At 44.5% G+C, this 22166-nt stretch overlaps 1 protein-coding gene across 10 annotated transcripts in view; it reads left to right on the forward strand.

Moving 5' to 3' along the window:
* The window catches only part of PDZD2 (PDZ domain containing 2), a 185488-nt gene that overhangs the window by 60723 nt on the left and 102599 nt on the right, over positions 1–22166 (forward strand). For 2 of the 10 annotated variants that reach the window (XM_085528518.1, XM_085528519.1), the window contains exon 1: positions 15101–15240. The exons of 5 other annotated variants lie outside the window; for them this stretch is intronic. The gene's annotated coding sequence lies outside the window, so the exon portion shown is untranslated. Of the gene's footprint in view, positions 1–14404; positions 14546–15022; positions 15241–16026; positions 16158–22166 lie in introns of those variants that run through there. 3 more of the 10 variants (XM_085528514.1, XM_085528512.1, XM_085528515.1) reach the window with 3 other exon arrangements.

The raw sequence follows: 22166 nt of genomic DNA on the forward strand, positions 1-22166 counted from the left end.
GTGCTACCAGGTGCTTTGGCTGCTGTGTGGGAATGGTGAGCAAGGTTTAGTTTAAATGATGCCCTGTAGGCCGTAGTGATTTCCTTCTGATTTGATCTGTGGTGAGACAAACCATACCTCGGGCTGTGCTCCCTCTGTTCGTGAGCTGTGGCCCTCAGTTGAAGATTTTGGCAATAAATCCATTGCTCAGTACGGTCAGGAGTTAGGGCATATGAAAACACGTAGTATGAAGGAAGAGGAGGTTTTCAGGTTTCTCTGCCCGTGATAGACTTACCTTTCCCTGGATTTCTTTTGGATATTCTGGATTTATGTGCTGCTCAGCAGAGCAATCTCCTTTATACATCCGTCTGCTCAGGGAGAAACCATCCCGAGTAAATTCCTCTGGTCATCACAGAACGCTTTCTGTCACCACCCTCCCACCTCCTGGGCATGTCAGGTTGCACAGATCGATTGCACTGTTTTGCTTTGTTTCCTCACCTCCTTCCCAAAACAAAAGTGCTGCCAACACAAAGTGCTGCTCAGTGTAAGCAGCTGTACTGCCTGGTGTTAGCAGGGACTTCTCCTGGTTATGTTCATAAGAAAATATTTTCGTTTTAATAGGAAAACAAATGGAAACGTATCCTGGCCCTTTGCCCTTGGCCAAGGGGCAAACATTTATGTGGGAGCTCCTTGTTAAAATATTAACAGCACTGACTACACAGAGAAAAACAAGCGCAATGGTCCTGGAGAGCACAGCCTCCAAATGCAATCTCAGGGAACAGATTTATCATAACTGACCTAAAAAATGCCCCCAGTCTATTGTGGGGTTGAATTCATTTCCTTTATTTTTTATTTTTATCCTATTAACAATTTTCATGCTGCAAAGTGATGGATCGGGGCACAGAGGCTGGGACCTGGGGCTCATTGTCAGGAACACGGATAAGCAGTGTAGGCTGATGTGCCCTCTGAACCTGAGAATGGAAAATAAGCAGCACACAGGGCTCTTGGTTGGAGGGTTTTTCCTCCTATTGAGCTTCTCTGAGCAGGGAGATGGTGAGTCTGCATGCTCAACCTGTGCAAAATGGGAGGAAACCTGTGAATTTTGTTTCTCAGACACAGCAGGAGTCCTGCGGAGCTGTGAAAGCCTTGTACACTAGAGCGTGGAGCTATCTCTGAGACATGGCTGCTGTGTTTTGCTCTGATACCAAATATGAACCACCCCTCTTAAAATATGACACAACTAGGAAACAAAGAAAGAGATGTTGTTCTTCCTTTCCTTTAAGTCTTCAAGAAAGACAGTTATGGGCAGACTTAGCCACACATGTTGAGAAATAAATTGCTGTACAGAAATGAGCTTTATCCTAAATCCTCTCTCAAGAGCAAGAGACTTAAGCAGAAGGTCACTAATCCCCAGACTCTGCAGAGATCATTTAGCTTGTTTGTCGTCTTTGCTGTGTTAATCTGCGTGTGGGTTCACCCTGCTTCCCTTCTGCACCCTCTGGTTCCTGTCTCTCTCAACCTCTCCATGGTGATTCCAGCGTCTGTGGAGTAGTAGACCTTTGCTCTTGTAGTGATGCTTTTCTGCAGCATTCCAACACTATAACCTCCTCAACAGACTTTCCAAACTGCTCTACTTTGCATCATGTTTGCCTTTTCCCTCAGCTTGGTTTTAGCTAGCAACCCTAAAAGACGGTGGTGTGACTGGTTTAAATAGCTCCTGGCCTACACACTTTCACATTTGCTTCAAAATTTCAGGAGTCTTCTACACACTGCTGCCACTGAAAACATATCTCACCTAATTCTGTAGGAACTGTGATACAGGAGGAATACAGGAAGAATTAGGCAACATCCCCAGGGCCATCTGCAGCAAATGTTCCCCAGCTGTGGCTCTGCACACTTTGCTTTCAGAGGGCTAGCATCAGGCTTGAAGAGATTCACGCAGAGTTTGGTGGTGTTGCCTTAGGAGGTAGAAAAGCTTCAGAGATGACAGAATGGGTTGTCTTGAGTGTTTTGGGGGAATATTTTTGTTTTATTTCACTGAGATATGAAACCTCTGCTTAGAAGGCTGTATCCTGTTGCCATGTGTAGGACTGTGTGTCTCCTTTTGATTTGTTGTTCAGGCCATGCCATAATTACATGAGCAGAAGATCACTGCCTGGGACAGAGCTCTGTCTTCCCAACTGATCTTCTGTGGAAATAGCCTCCTTGGGTTCCTGTAATTTGTCCTTGACACAAAAGTGAGAACAAGAGCCCTTTTCCATCTTGAGTGGGCTTCCAGCCCTGCATGCCACAGGCATCCCATGCTCTAAAGCCATTGGGACACATTCAGGATGCAGGAGAACTCACGAATTGGGAAACTGCTGTAATGCACAAAACAGGGTCACTTTTCTCCACCACCCAGGCAGGGAGCAGGTGAGGCCTTCAGCTACAAAAGGATAATTTCACAGCCTCCTTAGAAGTGCATTTGCTAGCTCAATACAGTGCTTCAGTCATCAATAATTAAAAAGATAGATGTTCAAAAACATGAGCAAGGAACATTTTGTGCCCATTATTCTTGCTCTTCTTATAATGCTTGTGCCCTTACACACCAATTTGCAATGTGCATTCAGTCATTCACAGTGTCTCTTCTAATCTGTAAATGTGAACTGCTCTTCATGTTCTGGAAGTCCACAATTTAGCGAATAGCAGGCTGTGTGCTGGAGGGTGATGTCCATGAGGGCAACCGTTGTCCTTTTCCACCCACAGTAGGTGTTGTGCCGTGAACTCTGGGAGGGCACATCTTCTCCAGTCTCCATTGAAAGACCTTCTCTCATGGCACTGGACTAAGCAGAGCAGCACTCTTACTCTCAGAGGATTTTCAGCAAGGAGGATGCAATCCTGTCTTGCCAACCTCATGTAGCTTTGGGCATGACAGTTGGTATCCCACCAGGTACACTAGGGCTGAGCTGTGACCCTCCAGAGCTAGGAGCAAGAGCAGTGGATGGCAGTCGAAAACCCACACCTTAAGTCCCACGTCACTGGGAATCAGGCCTGGCTGGGCACAGAGAGTAGCAGGGAGGACTGAAGGATGCTGAACAGGAGATGATTCCACAAGCAGAGGCTGTGCTCAGCATCAGTGGGAGCCTGCCATCTATGGGCACAGGTGAGAGAACAGGTATAGGAGATGCAGGTGTGATTGGCAGAAAGGTGGGTATGTAACACCAGGGACAGCTGCTGCCATGAATAGCCTTTGGCAGTTCTTATTATTTTTTTCTCTCCTGAAGAAAACTCATTGCTCTTCTTATCTGATGTGACACTCGCCTCCAGGCACAAACCAGTATTTCATGCTCCTTGAAACTTATTTTTCTGTCTCCTTTCTATTAGATGTGGGCTAAGATGGGAAGGGCTATAAGTTGCAGGCTCTTGAGCATCACTCATCATTCTTGTGACTTACTCTGGATGAAATGTGTGATGCTCAGAAAGATTGCCCAGGCCTCCAAAGATATTTTAACAGACTGGTGCCAGTGGAAAGATAAGCTGGTAGGCATGGCAGGGAGTGTTTGCACTATGACAAGGTTTGGGGCATATCTAGAAGATCAATTTGTACCTATGGAGACAGGAGTAGAGGAAATGTTGTTAGCAGCAAATGTCATGCTAAAGCATCCAAGACTTAGGAAGGCTAGCCAGGATGATGATCTCAGTAAAAGCATCTGTGAGAAGTGAGGTGTAGGTGGAATGCTGGTTTGGGCTTTTTCAAAGTGCAATAAAATTGTTGAAATCTAACCAAAGGAGACTGTTGTTTCCTGTGATGATTAAGAATTTCTCCTATTGCTTAAGATGATGCTGGAGTGTCTGGTTTTTTGTTTGTTTGTTCGTTTTTTTCCATTTCTCCTTAGCAAAATTAAGAGTTGATAAATAGAGTAATGACTTTGACTACATTTTCCTGGTCCGTTACTTGGTCATTGGATTGGGTTCAGGCCAGCAAATGAACTATTGCAGAGAACAAAAGGCAATGGTGTCCCTATTCTTGTTCTCATATACACTGACTTGCTGCAATTTGTGCCATGATAATGGAGGAATTACTAAGTGCTGCAGATTTTCTGCAGCCTGCCTGGCCTATTTTTGTTCTGATATTGAAGGAATCAGCAGAGATGCTTTGTAATCAGTGAATTTTGTGGTACTGTTTAAACACTGAGGCCAGATGGGGAATATAACCAAAAGATTGGAAATTCCCTCTCAAAAGCTCATTGAAAACAGAGTCAAACCAGGGTGTGAAGTTCTCACTGAAGATGGTTTCTCACACAGTAGTAATTCTGTTGAAAACTGTGCTTCCTGTTTGCACCTGTAGAAAAGTGCTGCTAAAACGTAGATTTTTCTCGGTTTCCTCTAGAGGGCAATGTCATATAAATATTTTAAGCATTTTTTGGGTTGTGTCAACCAGGAATCTTAGCCTGCCTTAACTAAGAGTTCATAAAGCAGCAGTGAAGAATGTTTCTCCACCTACTTTTTAAGATGTGTCTATAGGATGTGTATATGTGCAATAATAAGCACTGTACTGAACTGAAAGTTCAATAGCTAATCTAAGCTAATGTAAGGAGCACAGAAATGTGTTTGCATTTTGGGCAGATGTGCCTGGGCTGGAATGCAGAAAAGGAGCTGTATGTGAAGATCTGGTTCTTTTCTTTCACTTGTGCAGTTTCAGCAACCTTAAGGAGCTACTTCTTATTTAAACTCCTGTAAAAGAGATTATAATCCAATCCTTTGAGTCTTGAGTTTACATTGGTAGTTGGAACAGAGGGTAGCTGGTAGGACAGAGGTGCAGAGAATAAATGCAAATATCAAATCAGCATGGTTCATACAAGCTAGGGAACAGGAGGATTTTGTGCTACCACTTATTTCCACAAGAATTTGGGTGTTGCCAATTCATTAATTATATTAATTGATTGAGGGATGCCACCAACAGCCCATCTTTGGAGCTAATTATCCCTATGAACGGCTGCTGGAAATTAGTATGAGTCAAGGATGGTCACACTGTCTCTTAGTACTTGATCTTAAGGGACACTGCCTCCTATTTTCAGTCACTGTAGTGTAGAATAACAACAAATCTGGATAAAGGCTGTTTTGTTTTCCTTAAAGCTCAGATGTGTAATTTGGAACATGCTATCATGGGCACAGATTTCTGTTGCCTCTCACTATCTTAACACTCTCTCCCAAACCAACGCTACTAAAGGGGAAATTTGCTCTTGACTTCTGAACATGAGAATGACTTTAGGGAAATCCTTTTAGAATTAATGTCCTTTCTCCTCCTCTTGGTGACTAGACCTCTAGAGCATCAGCATAATGTCCTTATTGGATTAATTTGCAAATCCCATATGTTTACTGAATGTATGGGTTGACATTCTTTGTGAAATACCTATTCCAAAAAAAGTAACTGGTGATCTGAATAAACCTGTTTGTTTGTTTGTTTTTCCCCAAGCAGGAAAAGCAATTAATTCAAGTAAAACACTCGTTCCCAAAAGTGCTCTTTTTGAAAGCAAGAGCTTGTGAATAAAAAAGAGCAGTGGTTGCACTGACTTCAAAGACAGCAGTCATTAGGCAGCAGAGTAGGATTTTCTCTCTGCTTTTTATAACTCCTGTATACCTTCTTATAACAATACAGGAGTTATAAGAAAATATGAGAACCCTGCTCTTCTATAGCATTTATGAGTTGAATAGGTGAGAATGACTTTTTCCAATTACTGCTGCTGACCAAGCCCCTTTCTAATGGTTCAAATCTTTTATAAAACAGAAGTTTGGTAAGAATGTTGTTACATCTGAGTTGCAGGGAGAAGGGAAGGATATAAGCCTATTTTAAAATAAAGTTAGTAGTAATTAGATATTCCTAGTTTCCTTTCTCAAGGTGTATGGGCTGGATTAATATCTTCGGGTTTGGCCTGTGCATTCAAAAGTTGGTGCAGGGCTCATGTTTGCATTGCACTGACTGGAAGAATCTGGCACTACGGTGCTCAATCTCAGGGATTAATATCTGCCTTCGGATGGCAGGAGCTATATTTGGGTCTGTAGGTGTGCAGAGAGATTGGATTGCTCTGAGCTGGGATATCCCTGGGATAAAAGTACCTGCGTAGCCTTGAAAATGTCATCTTTGCTGCAGGTACTGAACACACAGATAACGGTTCATAACTTCATCTCCTCCTGTCTTGCTTGCTGCAGTGTGATCTGAAGAGTGGCTTTATTGCACAGAAAAACAATCACTGACAATAATGTAACACTGTGGGCCTCAGTAGAATTACTTCAAGTTTGTCTCTGTGGAAACTGAGTAACCCTGCTCTCCGAACTTCTGCTACTCAATATCTGATCCAGGAATCTGTGATTTGCTTTTAAACCATTGCTTCAATTCAGAAAATGAGGGATATATACAACAGAAGATTTAGTAAATTTGCCTATTTCATCAGGTTAAATTATGTGATTAAAATAATTCAGATTTTAATAATTTCAGACAGAGGGTTATGATGCACTAGAACAGGTTGCCCAAGGAGATTGTAGATGCCCCATCCCTGGAGGTATTTAAGGCAAGGCTGGATGTGGCTCTGGGCAGCCTGGTCTGGTGGTTGGCAACCTTGCATATAGCAGGGGGCTGAAACTGGATTATCATTGTGGTCCTTTTCAACCCAGGCCATTCTATGATTCTATGAGTTCGTCAGTTATGCTGTGGAAAAAGGAAAACTATGGTCAAAAAAGTGTGCATATGCCAAATGGAACAGAAGCTAATGTCTAGTGTGTGGAATTCAAAGTCAACAAAGGTTTATTCAAGACTCTGCTTTTAAATGGATTCTGTTTTAAATAGTGTATGAGAAAATCAGAATCCTAGTGCTTTATTAGTCTTCTTTGTGACTCAGATGCTTTCCCTGGTGACCCAAGAATCATATCATAAACTGTGAAAATGAGTTTAAGGGGCATCATCATCATAAAAAAGTCATGCAAGTTAGTACAGCAGTAAACATCTGCCTTGAGAGAGGTGGATTGCAGGAGAGCTCAGAAAACAAAAGAGATAAAAAGACTAGAGGGTAGAGATATTTTATGATAGAAGTAGGAATTAGACATTCATTAATTCTGGCTGGCTGAATAGTAATCAAAAGTGTTTTGTCTAATATGTAATTAAATTAGATACCTATGTCTGTTAAAACAGTTCAGCTAGCTCTAATAACCAAGGAAACTAATCCCATGTCCGGGTGTCGGCTCCTGTACTCTGCTCCCCAGGGATTTTCCAGCCTTGAGGGTATCCTCGCATTTAATGATTGTGTCATTAGTGGTATTAAAGAATAGGAGGAGATATATTCTTCCCTTTTATATAACCTTCAACACACTTGGGACCATTGGCCATGAACTACATCCGAGCAGTCACACTGTTCATGATGAAACCAAGTCAGGATCTCCTTTAGATTAAAAAAATGCCACATCTTTTGTCATTCACTGAATGCAAAACTGGTGTAAGAATCCAGCATGCACCTAATGTAAAGCCAGCACATACTTGAAGTAAATCCATCACATACCCATTGTAAATCCAGCATGAAAACAATGTAACTAGCACAAGTTCTGTTCCTTTTGGAGTGGCATTTGCTTCTTGCTTGTAGGTTGTGTTTCTGTCTGTGGTGAGCCCATGCTCACTTTACATTCCGTTTCTCATCTGGATGTTTCTGTTTTAAATCATCCACTTGTAATTTATGCTTGCATTAAACCTTGTGCGACTTAAAGCTATGCATCAAACTGCTGTCAAGGCCTTGCAGCCTAATGGATATCACGTGTGGGTTGAAGAGCTGTTGTGTCCCGGTCAAACCTTCTCTTCCTGCTGTGAACAAGTCACAGCTCGGTGACAGTGTGGCGATGACCTCAGCTTGCTTTTTGCAGGTGCCTGAGTTCTCTGGGGGAAGAGCAGTTTATTAACTGCTGTGTTTTACTGTGGAGTGTTTCCTTCCAGGTACCTGCCCTGTTGGAGGGTTATAAAATAAGTAAAATTCTTGGAAATATCTGTTTCTTCAGACATATGCTTGAGCAATACAGATAAGCCCTACTTTATATAGATACCTGGTTGGCTATGAACTTAAGTATTATTCAGACTTCCTGAATGTCTCTGTGAAGGATCAGCATAAACAAGTGAGGCCTATTTACCTGCAGGGTTTTGCTGGAATAATGACAGGGTGGAAAAACTGAACTCTTGTTTTTCCAAGGCCTCTTAGCCAAAACACCATTCTTTAGTGTGCTGAGCACAGGCTTTGTGTAAAACCTCATTTTTGTTGTGGTGCTCCCAGCCAATGCACAGCTGAGGTTTAATTTCCAGATACAATATTTAAGGTTTGCTGTCAAGTGAGAAGCTGCATGGCCAAGCCTACCTGAGCTTTCTGCATAGAGTGAGTGCTCCTCAACAAGAGTTTATGCAGTTTTATGAAACTTCACCTATCTTCCCTTCACCAGGTTATCTTTTAGAGCTTAAACAGTGCAAATGAGGTGACTCTTAGTTTATAACATAGCAAAAGAAGAAGTGGGTGTGTAGTATGTATTGTCTGTTCCATAAGAAACCACTGCAGCTCCAAAATATTAAGGCAAAATTGTCAGCCAGACATAAATCTCTGATGCAATGAGATAGAAGGATACCCTCTTGAAAAATCCAATCCAGAACTGAAAGTCAAGAAACGTGCCCAATGGAGTGACATGAGCACCAAGCCTGAGATCCTGCTGTTAGCACCAGATGCTGCTGACACACGGTGTGGAGTCTGTAACACAGACATGCTGGACCCATCCAGCCCAAGCGAGAAGCCTTGTAGGTTAAATTTATATTACTTGGAACCTGTAGGTTGCTTCAGCAAACAAAATTGAACCTGGGTGTTAAGATGATCTGGATTGAGAAATCCAAATTAGGTTTCCTCCTTAAAGAGAAATGAGGACTTCTTTTCATAATGGCTTTAAGAAGGAATTTGGAAACAGATGCATTCTGTTTTCTGGGTTTCACAAACCCAGGCTGTGAAATAGAAGTACTCCCTCTGCTTGCAGAGAATGGTCAGAAGGCTTCTGGAGCAAAATCCTTCCTAAATCTCACGTGTGTTTTAAGGAAGACTCTTGAAACGTTAATAAGTGGTGGGTGGTTGGTGCATTCAGACATACACTGAGAAGTAAGTGAAGGTGAAGTGCATGATGGCTGGTGATGTTTAAAAAGGAAACAAGATCTGGACTTCTGCTTTGGATATCATAAAGTATAGAGCTTACTGCATTAATGGAAGCTATTCTAGTGTAAAGCGAAAGCCACGTTTGGAACAATCTCTGTGATCCTGGTTTTAGGACTCTGGGAAAAGTAATGTAAAATGCTTCCAGAGTGGGATATGCACTGCTGGAGGGGGCAGCCTCTGCTGTAATCTACATTGGTTTGTAGAGGAGGAGAAGGGAGTAATGTTACTTTGATAGGAAATCCTAGTGAACAGGAAGGGTATGTTTGCAAATGGGGAGTTAATTCCTGAGCAGAGAGCTCCTGCAACCCTGCCTGCAACATGAATGCCACTATCTAGGTGCAGGCAGGGAAAGCAGTTCCAAAACACTGTGCTGGGTATTTGCAGCGGAGCAATGTGCTCCCTTGGCTGCTCTGCAGATGTGCCATGCCAGAACTCGCATTGCTTCTGTGGATGTGTTTTTCAGTGCCCATGTCCTAGCAGCCAACCTCCAGCCCTCCCATCGCCCATCTCTCGCCTTATCTCTCTCATGCTTTTCCTAGGATGTATTACAGGGTCATGAGTGGACTTGTCCCATTTCTTGTCGTGTCACTTCTAACACTGCCAGGGAAAGAACCTGGAGCTGCCATCTTGGAGCAGGCTGCCCGCAGCATCACTGGGTGGGCTGGGTGCTCTGTTGGCCACATCTCATCTGTGGGAAGGCCACCCAACTCCAGGCAGCGTCTTGCTGTCTCTAGAAAGCTGCTGGCAGGCTTTAAGCACATTTTTCACCTATCTGGCAATCCTTTGGGTTTCTAATGAGATGTACATTGCATACTGTGAGCACAGAGTCTTGCTGCTGAAAGGTTCAGGTTGCGAAGAACACAAACCCTGTTGACTGGTGCATTCCCCAGGGCTGCAGAGCACCCCGTGTCACATTTTGCACTCATCAGAGCTTAGCAGAGTTAAAAATAATCTTGTTGTCAGAATATTTCTTGGGAGTGAAAATGTCCTTAGGATACTTTGTGAAATGTTAACCTTTAGACCAAACAGGGTGAGGAAAAAACAGTACAGTCTCCGACCCCGTGATAAAAGTTTGTCTTAGTTGCGCAATAAGGGAGAAAGGTTAAGAGCAGACTGGCATCACCTTTGGGAGGGAAAAGAATGGAATTTAAATAGAGATCTAAGGGTGAGTACATAATTTGAGATATTATATCACTGTGAAATATTTTTCTTTTGATGCCTAAAAGATTACCTGGGAGAAGGCATGTGGCTCTGTGCAGTGTGTGGAGGTCTTGCTGGGAGTCGGCTTTGAATTCAAGGGAGGGCAGAATCTGGTCTTTCTCTTTTTTTTTGTTCTGAAAGGGTAATGCCAATTGTAAACTTGGTCCTCAAGTAATCTTTGCTACAGACAAGCATAGATAAGTGTTTCCATCCCAGAAAACAAAATCGCAGTGGTAACAGATTGTTTTGATCAAATAAATGTTGTAAGAGTCCAAACTTGGGCTATGCCCCATAAACAAGTGAATGTATTAGGTAAACGGAAATAAAAATTAAACTGAGGACACTACTGAGAGCAATGCAAACTGTAAATAAGGGTTGGGTGAAAGACAGCTCAGTGACTCTTGCCATTTTATAACTGTGGCAGATGTTAGAAATAGCAGATAGGCAAATGGGTTTAACTGTGTGATTTCTGCGTTGCCATTATCCCTTCCTATTTCAGTGGTACCATTAGGCCTTCCTATTTTATGCTCTCCAGACTTCAGTTGCTGCTTTGTGTTTTGCAGATTGAAGCAGCATCCTCAGCACACATTTATGTCTACCGTTGTGTGCTAATTGATAGGAGTATTACTCTGTTGTGAAGTCCATATCTGAGTCAGAGAAGAGCCTATTTGAGAAGGCTTTATCCCCTGTAGATTTGTAGTAACCTCTAAATAAATTCTATGACCACATAAAGAAGTAAATAAAAATGAGTTCAAAGCAGTAAAATATGGATACTTTGCCTCACACTTGGGAGTTCTATGAAACATCCTGATAAAGTGGGGTATTTTTTTATATATAATTGATTTTTTAGACGATCAACCTATAAATACACTGCAAATGCATGAAGTCAGCTCTAAAAGTCTCTGAACACTACAGAGGTTCATGAACAGCTCCCTGCCCACACTCTGCTCAACCTCTGGTTAATGGAGATGCCCCCAAACCCTCCTGGACACTTTGCTATGCAGTGTACTCTAGGGAATTAACCTTCATTAGAGTGGTGGACTAGGAGACCTGCAGAGGTCCATTCCAGACCCTACCATTCTGTGATTTGGAAGACACTCTAAGAGAGGGCCGGAGGGGTGCAGTCAGACTGCACTGTGAATGCGGTCTCACCTCCTCCTCCAATGAAACTTTCTAGCAAACTGAAACAAAATGGTGTAGCAGAGAGATTTTCCATACAATTTCTGTTCTGAAGGCTAGTGAACTTTCATATTTTCAATATTAATTAGCCTTAGTATAGCAAGTTACAGTGTAAGCTCTTTGGGACAAGAGCAGTATATCCATATTTGCCTTACAAATTAAGGCTGTATTTTGAGTGCTATGAAAATAATAACTGTGAATAAATGAATTTATTAGTAACATTGTGATGTTACATTTCCCAACAGTTTTCAATACTATTTCTTAACATTTTCTTTTCATATCTTGCCCAAGAAACCAATCCTTCTATCATAGGAGAAAACACCTCTGATTATAGCCTGTCTTAACTGAGGAGTACAGCTGGAGAGCTTCCTGACTCGCAGGGACGAGACTTCAGACCCCCCAAAGAAATGACTGGAAAACATCTCATTTCATTTCCTACTGTTTGTATGGTGGGAGGGATAAGTGAGTGTTTACTAGCACAGCTCTTGCAAGGGCCTGTCTGCAATTTGCATTTAAAAACCCACCACAGATGAGGCTCTGCGGTGTTTTCAACCCAACCTGGAGCTGGATGGAATTCTTTTGGTCATTGGTATTTTTTTTCTGAAGACCCCACAAAGTGGTGGTGGTTTTGCAGCCAGCAGGAATGGATGAGGGTAGAACTCCTCCAGGAGCCCTGGGGGGGGCTGGCACTTAGCTCTCAAGAGATGTTTATAGTGATTGTGTGTCAGAGCTATTAAAGTTACATTTCTGGGGGGGCTTTAAAAGTCTTTTGTTGTTCTCATGCACAGAAGAAACACTAAGGAAAAAGTTTTCTCTGTGGCATTCATCACAGGGTGTTAACAGCATGTGGTGCAGAAATGTTTTTTTTAAGCTGGTGTTTGCAGAGAATTGGGGAGCTCGTTGCCTGGATGTATAGAGCCAACCTAGCAAAGCATGGAGGTCAGCAGAGTGATTTTTGTATTTACACTGGCATAGCTGGGAGCAGAATGTGGCCTTTGCAGTTCTTGGCTTACTGGACTCCTATTCAGTTTTAACCCTCTTTTGTGTCATTTTTGTGGTTTCTGGCAGAATTCTGAAATTTGTAGCTTTATTTTAGGAAAAAATTGAACATCATATTTTTGTTCTGGGTTATATGCGGTCTTGGATGGATACTTGAATAGATGCTTATTGTGTTCTCAAAGGAATGTCATGTAAATATGTATATTCATTTTGCTACCCATCAGTTCCACAAACATCTCAGATCTTGAGAACACGTAGGGTGTAATTGACCTTATGTGTGTGTTGTGTCAGGGGCGGCAGACATCTGGTGCCCAGCACATCGCAGTGTCAGGAGAAAGGAAATGTTTGTGCCTGTAGTAAAGAACAAATGTGCCCTCTGCTTCCGGCTACTGAAGGTGGTATTTGGGATAGGACTTCAATATAGTGGGATTGTAGGTGCTGCAGAACAGACACGACACTGATGAAATCATCACAGTTGCTTCTTTGTTAACTTCTGATATTAACACGTTATTGGAGCTGACTTCAGTGATGGTTAGCTTGTACGAATGGGGCTTTCCTGAATGTGGATTAAGAGCTTGTATACTCAAAGAAGATGAGAGATAAAGGACAAAAAATTGCAGCACTCCCCAAGATGACAAGTGGCATTTTCCCTGTGCAGTGACATGGGAAGCAACTGCAACTCCACGTGCTAAGCACCAAACTCATTATTCTGCATCTTTCTTCTGACTGCAGTGGGAAACGGCATCCTCATGCTGTAGTTTCCACAGTTTCTCCTTCAGATTCAGAAAGGAATTTGATGAGCTGCTCTAAGTATTTCTTGTTGCTTGCATATGTATGAAGTCATTTTTCTGTTGGATAGACTTGCTCTACATGTTTATAAATTGATGTTTTATCTGTAAGAAAACATATGACTCCAATACTGTTTTGGCTTATATCACAGCAGATTGCTTTGAAGTGCATAGCTGCATGTGTGTGCCTAAAATGCTATCAACGTCCTCCAAAATAAGAGCTGGGAAGAGGTGAGGCCAGATCCCCCCAAATTTCAATGGAATGCAAGCTCCTAAATAGAAACTGTGAATGCCTTGTGCTGCTGCCACTGAGATGGGAAGTAGTCAATGTTTGGGACTTTCCTGATGCCTAACTGGACTGTGTGTCCATACAGAGCTCTTTGGCCTTGCCTGGGCCAGAGCAGCTTCTCAGTGTCTTTGTCCCACATCCAGCAGTCTCACAGAAGATTGCATGGGATAACCCCTGATGTCTCTTCTCTGTATATGACACTAGCCTAAGCAGTTCCAGAGACAAAAGGAGGCACCCTGGGGTGTGAATCCTGCTGCACAGCTCTTTGAATCATAATGTTAACCAGGTCATGGGGATGACAGAGAAACCGGTTTTAGGGCAGGGACTTAGGACAACTTCTTCTGCCTGAATTTTGCATTCACTTTTGCACATCCTGCTCAATGGAGCGCCACAGCCTCCTTGCTGTGCTCAGCATCTGAGCTCTTCTCCTCCTTTTAAATGAAAGGGCTGCTGAGGTTTTTTCTCAGGGGACATCAGGCCATGAATCATGGCTGGAGGAGAGGCATTTCTGGGTTCGCAGCATTGAGCCCCAGAAAGAGGCAAATCCTGAAGATGGAAAGCTTCCCCTGAGGTTGGCTCTACGTATGTTAGCTATTGGTGCATTCCGCTTTGGCTCCTAATTAACAACCTGTGCTCTCTGGGAGCAGGGGCACTGACACAACCCTCTGCATTTCACTCCAAGGAACAAAGCTGAGAGTCTCTTCTGCCTCGCTCTAAACACCTGAAAGGCTGAGAATCATGCTGAAAATCCTGAAAAACAAGAGGGACAGTGATCTCTGCATGGGGTACTGTTGTGCTGGAGAGACAGGACTGCTCTGAACAAAGCATAGCAGTTAGAAGGCTGCTGGAACACAGCGTGGGACTCAGTGGAAGAGTTTCATCCTTGTCTTGATAGCAGACAGCTCACCGCATAGGTAACTAATATATATTTTGGTTTGTTTTTTTAGCTATAGCAGTGGTTTTATGTCCAGTGCATGGCCAGACCTTTTGGCACGGACAGTCACGTTTGACCTCAATTACATAGGTTAGCCTTTATGAGTGAAAAGACACAGTATTGGCTACCAGCTGACTGCTCTTGGGACAGCCACGGACATGAAAAATGCCCCCGTGATGTTAAAACACAACTTGCAATGAATGTGCTCGGCTTTGGCACATCAAGGTGCACTCCAGGGCAGAAAACAGCCCCTGTGAGCTGGGTGGGGAATTTTAATTTGGATACCCCGAGTGGGAACATCTCCAAAGGGGAGAAAGTACACAGGAGCGCGGTGTGGTCGGAGCGAGCTCGTAGCAGCGAGAACCGCTCCGGCCGTTCCCACTCCCGCAGAAGCCCCGCGTTCGGAGCTGGGCGGGCAGAGCCGAGGTTGCGGGGCGGGGGTCGGAGCTCCGGCGCTGCGCACTCCCGGCGGCGGGAGCTCGGGGCTGCGGGAGCGCGGAGCTTGGAGCCGCGGGGCGGGGCGCGGAGCGGGGCCCTGCTGCCGCACCCGGGAGGAGGGAGGCGGCGGCGGCGGCTGTAGCAGCGCGGCGGATCGGCGGCAGGTGATGAAGCGGAGCCGCGGGCGGCGAGGGACGGCCGCTGCCGAGACGCGGAGCCCGGCGGAGGCGCGGAGAGGTGTGCGGAGCTCTCCGCCCGGAGCGATGGGGAGGCTCCGGGGATGCGGGGCGCGGGGGCCAGCGGGGAGGTGCTGGGGGGGGGTCGGCACTCGGGGCTTCGGGCTCGGCGCTGGGCAGAAACTTTCATTCGGGGCTCGCATTGCCGAGGAGACAGGGCTGTGTCCCAGCGCGCCGGGCAGTGCCATTGAGGATAACCTCCGTAACTCAAGGCACGGAACGCTTTCCCGTGGGACGCGTGAGGACTGGGTTTTTAAAATGAAAGCTCCTTGCAGTGGAGCTTCCTTTGGCAAGCTTTCGTACTGGAGGTTTTTTTCATAAGGGAAATATATTGTCTTTCAGTTGGATGCAGAAAATAGGGCTGAATGATCGCTTCCTAAATCCAGCGTGATTCTTGCTTTCGTTTAGGAGAGCTTTTGGTGGCGTTCGTGTGCCACAGCCATCCTGCTCTCTAAATATCTCCTGATCCTCTAGCAAACAAAAGTCTGTTGATGTTTAGTGGGTTCTATGCATGTAGGGCACAGCATACTTAATTCTTACTTCACGTTTAGTTCATGGAGATACAGACTCAATGCTTCTGCTCAGCTCTGCGTTTTGGCAGGGTCCTCTCTTGCAGCCCAACTGGGGGGGGGGACCTTCAGAATGAAGCTAACAAGTAAAATATGCTTTGAAATGGAGTGCAGATGGGAAGTGTTGAAGTGTTGTGTTGCACAACAGCCTGCTCTGTGTGTGTGTGTCACGCTGCTCACACAACTCTTGGTTTTATGAATGTGTCCACAATCTGAACTGGACCCCGTGCTGCTCAGAAATAGCGTGCAGCAATACCTCAACCAGCAGCAGCTATGGTGAGAAAGGCTGATTCCTCTCTGTCCTGACAACACTTCAGGCACCTCCGGGCAGCACATTTGTTAGAAAAGTGTACGTATCCCACATTTTTGATTCCAAAATATTGTCAGCTGTTGAATAAGATGATAAGCTGGTGTTTGCTGGCTCAGGTGGGTGTTATCGGAACTTTTCTTAGAGGTGCTTCATGAGATATGCATCTGTTTTTTGCATTCAAAAGCATTATTGTCAATTTCTGTTTCATATGGACTGATAGTAACAGACTGCTAGTTGCACCTTTGACAGCAGAAAGTGGGGCTCTCTACCTCACCCTTGTCCCCACATCTCTGCCTTTCTTTAGGATGCGTTTCTCTGGCACCATCTCCTGGCCCGAAAAGGAGATCCCCCTTCATGGAGGGGTGGGGAGGGGTGGGAAACCTCCAGCTGGTATTGGTAAAACTTGGGTAAGAGAGGTGGTGAATTACGTTTCCTCATGTCATTGCTGCAGTATGCCTCCAGTTTTTTCATGGGGAGAGAGTGTATGTCTCCTACATTACCTTTTCTGAAGTCTTGGAATGATTTTTGACACAGTGACTAAATATTGTCATAGTATTTAGAAAATCATAGTTTAATATTGCATTCCTCACATGGCTGTGCCAGAAGGGTTAGTAATCTAGCCTCATGTATCTCCATGCATGAGGTTAGGTGGAAATGTGTTAAAGATATATCCTACGTATCCTAATTTTTCTGCATAGTCAGGAAAGTATGTTGCCTGCACATTATTAATCCTCTTGAAATAGAAAACCTGTGGCAGTACAGAAGGATCTCACTATGATTTAGCAGATGTATGGCTATGTGTGGACTTTAAGCTTGAGCAGAGGGAATTCTTCCTTTGAGTAGGATCTCATTCTCAGTCTTTAGTGGAAAATTGCACTTTCTTCACGTGCAAAAGGCATGAAGTAAAGAGCCTTAACCTAAATTCTGGACCAGAGTTCCCGACTTCCCTCTGACTTCTGCACCTACCCACCAGTCTCCAGAAGGAAGGAGAATGTGGTGGAATTTATTCTGAATCTGATCACCAGTCCTTGAGCTGTGGCTGTGGGGAGCAGAGCACAAGGTCTAACTTTATGAAGCTTTCAGATATGTGAAGTGGCACGGATGCCTTTTGTTTCCATATGAGTGTCCTGTGTATTTCAGCAAACACTAGGTAGCCGCTCAGTGCTATCTAGCACTTCATTATTGTTTTATAAACAATGTGGGCTTAGAGTAAAAACTGATATGGTGTGAGTCAGGTGGTATGTACTGTTTTTTGTTTGTATGGCACAGCCCCCTTCTTTGAATGCAAAGGAATGGAAACAGTGGAATTTTCCTCCAAGAGGTGGGTGTGGAGCTGTTGTAGTGGCTGTAGTTCTTACTGTGGACGTTTGAATTGTCTGCCGTGGGGCAGTGACCCCTGTGTTCATACAGAGAATTTCCTTTTTGCATGCAGTTTGCCACTGGAATTATTCCTGGGAAGAGGACAGCCTCTGGAGGGCTGTGGTGGCCCAGGGCTGCTCTCTGGTCATCTGAAGCCTCTCCCTCGAGGCTGAACTCTGGCATCTCTCTGAGAGCCTATCTGGTCTTGTAGTTCACTGCAGAGGGGGGAAAAAGAAGCTTCTGAGCAGACCATACATCTTACAAGGCCTGCTTTTAGCGTTTTACCGTGCTTTGTGCCTGCTGTGACCGCAGAGCCACCACAAGCCCTCCAGGGCTGAGCTGAATTATTTTCTGCCTTATGTGCCACCAAGAGAAACATCAGCTACGAGAGGTTCCAGCTGCAGAACTTGCGTGTGCAGTGTGTCTTGTTCAGATGTTTCCTTAATAAAATTACTCATTTGGTGCAAAGAGTTATTGGCTGGTCTGGGCTTTTTTGTTTTTGTTTTCTCCCCCTTTTTCTTTTTTAATTCTCTTCCTTCTAGCCTTGGGATAAAACTGTCAAATTGTGTTCTTTCTTTCTGGCTTGTTTTGTGAGTTAATTTAAGGCACAGTCCACAGTCCTGGAAGAGCTGTGATCACAGAGAACTTGAAGTGGTAGCCCATTTACACGTGTGGGTAGAAATGGATGCTTCGGTGAGTACTGCATGTTCTTAAGAACAGCAGGAAGGCAGCAGCCCTTGGAGAATGTTTCATAGGATTCATCTGGGGAGCTGCTTGCAGCTAGCCTCATGAGGGTACTGGTAGTAAGGGGTTTAGGGAAGTTTGTGTCATCTGAATATGCTGTGTGTTCATAGAAATGCTCATGTATGCATACTCTTGTAGGCTGATAGTCCTGTCCTTCTTCCCAGTCCTTTCCTTATCCCTCAGACCTTGTTTTGTGATAGCTGAGGCTATGGCAGATGTTTGCCACAAAGCCTGGGTTACCTTTGGTGTTGTGCTCAGCCTGGAGGCAGGATGTGGTACCTCTGCTCTGCCTGGTCATAGACTTGTAGTATGGCTTGGGTTGGAATGGACCTTAAAGGTCATCATTTTGCTTGTCATGGGAGTGCCATCAGTTCAGGAGAAAATGCACTGAGTGTTTTGCTTGTCCGAGGACTTGTAGCAGCTTGAAACTGCTCATGAGGAATTATACCCTCAGTTAAAATACATAGTGGAATTCCATTGTTGTAGGCCAGAATGAGTGAGAACTTAGGCCCAGATGTGGGGGAAGTGTTAACCATTAGTGCAGTGTGCTCCATAAATACTGAATGATCAGTGACTGGTGTTACTTGTCACTTCAGCCAAAAGCTGGTCCAGGTCAGGGTACTGTTTTGGAGGCAGAGGGAACTGGGATTTTTGCAAACACTTCTTCGTGGCCCAGATGTGGTCCATCTTGTGTCCCAAAGGTGTATCTCTGGCATTTCTGGCTCTGAGAAAGTGGCTGCTGCACCATGGATCGTATTGGAGCCAGGCTAGCTGGAGCAGTGTAGATCCATGTAGCTCATACAGAACATCAGAAGTGGCCCTGCTGCTCCTCAACCCCTGTAAGAATTGCCTTGTTGCTCCTAGGCCCTCACAGGCAGAATGGCTGTATTTTCTGAGGCCTGCACTGGAATGGGTTGACCAGGTGCACTGGTTCTGGGGCATGTTACATCCATTGCGTGCTTCAGAGATTTCTGTGCTTCTAACAACAGAACAGGGACTAAGTCTCGTTCCTCTGGTTTGAGAGAGAAGTTCAAGGCCACTGCAAGGGTATGGCTGTTTGCATAGCTGCTAGCATTGCTTTCTGGGGGCTGTGGTTCATATTGGCATGATTCACTTGATTTGTCCCATGGCATCTTAAGTGTTTCCTACAGTCTGGAGAAGCTCTTGGCTCTGGATGAACTCTGCTGGTGCTGAAGATTTGCAGTAACATGCAGAATTTGACCTTTTGTCTCAACAAACTGCTGTGTGGCTTCCAAGTACTACCGTGAGTATGTACAAAATACACAGGGAATGTATCTGTAAATCCCTGCAGCTGCTGGTGAGCAGGGAAAGGAGCAGGGCAGCACTGATGTTGCTGACACAGGAGTTATGGGTAGAAACAGGAATCTCACCCTACTGGGCAGGAAGGAAATATATTTTCAAGTTCTTGTCCATAATCCAGAACAGTTTAGGAGTGCATTAGTGGGGTCAGACTGGTTGTTGCCAGATGATCTCGCAGTTTGTGGGGAGCACTATACAGGAAAAGGATTTTATTCTATGTCTTTGAACACTGACCTTCCTCTTTTGGGGCAGGATGTTTTGCGAGGTGGACTGATCTAGTCACAGCTCTTGTGCTCTTCTAGGTCAAAGCTGAAAGAGCAGAAGGGAGAGAGGATGCAGCAGATAAAATAAGAAGTTACAGAGATCCTTAAACACAAGCTTGTAGGAAACAACTTTTAAAAGAAATGTTTAAAATAAGAATGAGTGCAAGATGTAAATAATTTGCTGAGAGGTAATCTTCCAGACACAGAATGACTGCCGCTGACTGCTTGGCTTGTGCTGTGTAGTCGTCTGACTGGCTGGAGTTTATGGCTCTTTCCCAGATTCTTAAAAGTGAAAATATTTAATTAAAGTGGCTTCTTGATTCCTTGAGTCTTGACCCATGACCTGGAGATAAGTGTGATTTGCTGAGCTCATACTCATGCCTTTTCAGTTTGGATGCAGAATGGATTTGTTTGTTGACTGCTGTTTGAGAAGTGGCATCTGCAGTGTAAACTGCTTCTGTTGCCTGGGGGAGTGATGAGCCAACTGATAGGAAATTGGGGAAAGTTGCTCTCCTCAGTAAAGATAGGTTAATTATGGAAGGAAATAAAGCTGTGAAGGATATAGAACAGCATCGTGCATGGAGTCAACCTCACTTTTGTCATGTTGTTCATGAAATAATGGACAAAAAAGTGAAGTGGCAGTGGTAAGAGCCACCAGGCACCACCTGCCTGGTAAGACCCAGCAGTGACGCAGGAGTTTTTTGAAGACTTAATGGATCTGCCCTGGTGAATTCCCCATGCTGGCGTTTGAAGAGCAGAGTGAGAGTGATAAGAGTGAGAAAGTATGTGTGGATGGGATAGAGAAATGCTTCTCAAGGGAAGGGATGCTTCTGCAAGTGCCAGAGAAAGAAAATCTTTGTCAAGTGTCTGCTGGAAGGGGAAATGAGACGAGGTACGGAGATTGAGTTTGTTCACTCAACACAATCGTGTTAACGCTCTGTTCCTGCTTAAGTGACACCTCTGACGTAATGAAAGCTTTCTGGTCTTGCTGGCTGGCTGTGAGTCACCAAAGGGAGGAGCAGCAGGTGCTGAATTGAATCAAAGCCTGATCCTCACGGGCAGAGATAGATGTCTGGTCCATGCAGGGAAGCTCTCAGCTTTGCACAGTCAGTGCTGGTAGCTCTGGCTGTAGCCGGTGTCTTTAATTTGGGCTGGAGGTGGGAAGCTCCTCTTCTTCTGTCAAGTGCAGAGACATAGTGAAGACCTAGCTTCAAGGAGTGGTAAAGAAACTACAGTGAGAGCTAAGACCCGGGTGTTAACATGTTACAGAGAAGTGTATGTGTGTCCATACAGTAATGTCTTCTGGCTGCCGAAGGTGTCACTGGGGTCTTCCAACGGAGCTCAGGAGTTGTGGGGCTTCAAAGAGAATCCTCTCTTCAGGCTGCACTCTCCAGCTGGACTTCAGTGAAATTTTTTATGATATACACGATTTTGCTGGAATGTGATCGTTCTCTCCTGGCTGTGGGCTGTGTTTTGAACTGTGGATAAAGGCAGACAGTGTCTTGTGTCTAAAGTCCAGCTGCTGCAATCCTTTTAAAGTGTTGCCTTTACTTAAAAACCATGGAGCGCCTTCCAGTGCAGCTTCTAAAGCAGAAGCTGAGACTAGCCAAGATGGTTTCTGAGGTTATCCTCCAGGGGAGAGACTTCTAAAGAGGCCGCCACTCAGCCACAGTACTTGAGCAGCCTTCCGGAAACAACTGCTAGAGATGCAGAAAGCTGAACTGGAATCTGGTTCATGGCTGAAAAGTTAGTTTCACCATTAAAACTAAAATTTAAGAGAGTCCAGCTGCCTGCAAAGTGCAGCAGCTGGCTGAGCAGCCAGGGCACTCCTGGAGGAACATGGGAAAATATGCGTTGTATTGTCTTCCATGAGCTTAGCTGCCCTTTAAAAACAAACATGATTATCGGCCAGAGGCAGTTGTTTGTTTTGTAGGTGAATTGGAAGAGAGCACTCTGTGGATGTGAGAACTCATGCTGGTACTTTTAAGGACACTTTTTACAACTGCTTTTAACTTAATGCAGATCTCGAGAGCCATAATATAAGAACAGTTTCCACTATGCAATACCACTGCTGATCAAAGCCTCCCGGCTGTGCTTAGTTAAGAGTAGGAAGTGTCTGTATTTTGTGTTGCAGTGCAGTTTGAGATCTACCCATCTGAAGAGGGTGTCAGGTGTATTAGTCCCAACTTCACAGTCGAATGACAGCAACAGATTGTGGTTAGAGAGTAGAGGGATACCAAGCATTTGTCTTTCTATAAACTTTTATCTACTGGCCCCTTTTTTCCTTGTGATCACAGAGTTAAAGCCTCACCATGACTGGTGAATACTGTACATTCTGATAACAGGTTTGAAACATGACTGA

This window comes from Coturnix japonica, chromosome Z, assembly GCF_054131305.1.
Source record: "Coturnix japonica strain WE chromosome Z, WE-NBRP24, whole genome shotgun sequence".
Lineage (NCBI taxonomy): Eukaryota > Metazoa > Chordata > Aves > Galliformes > Phasianidae > Coturnix > Coturnix japonica.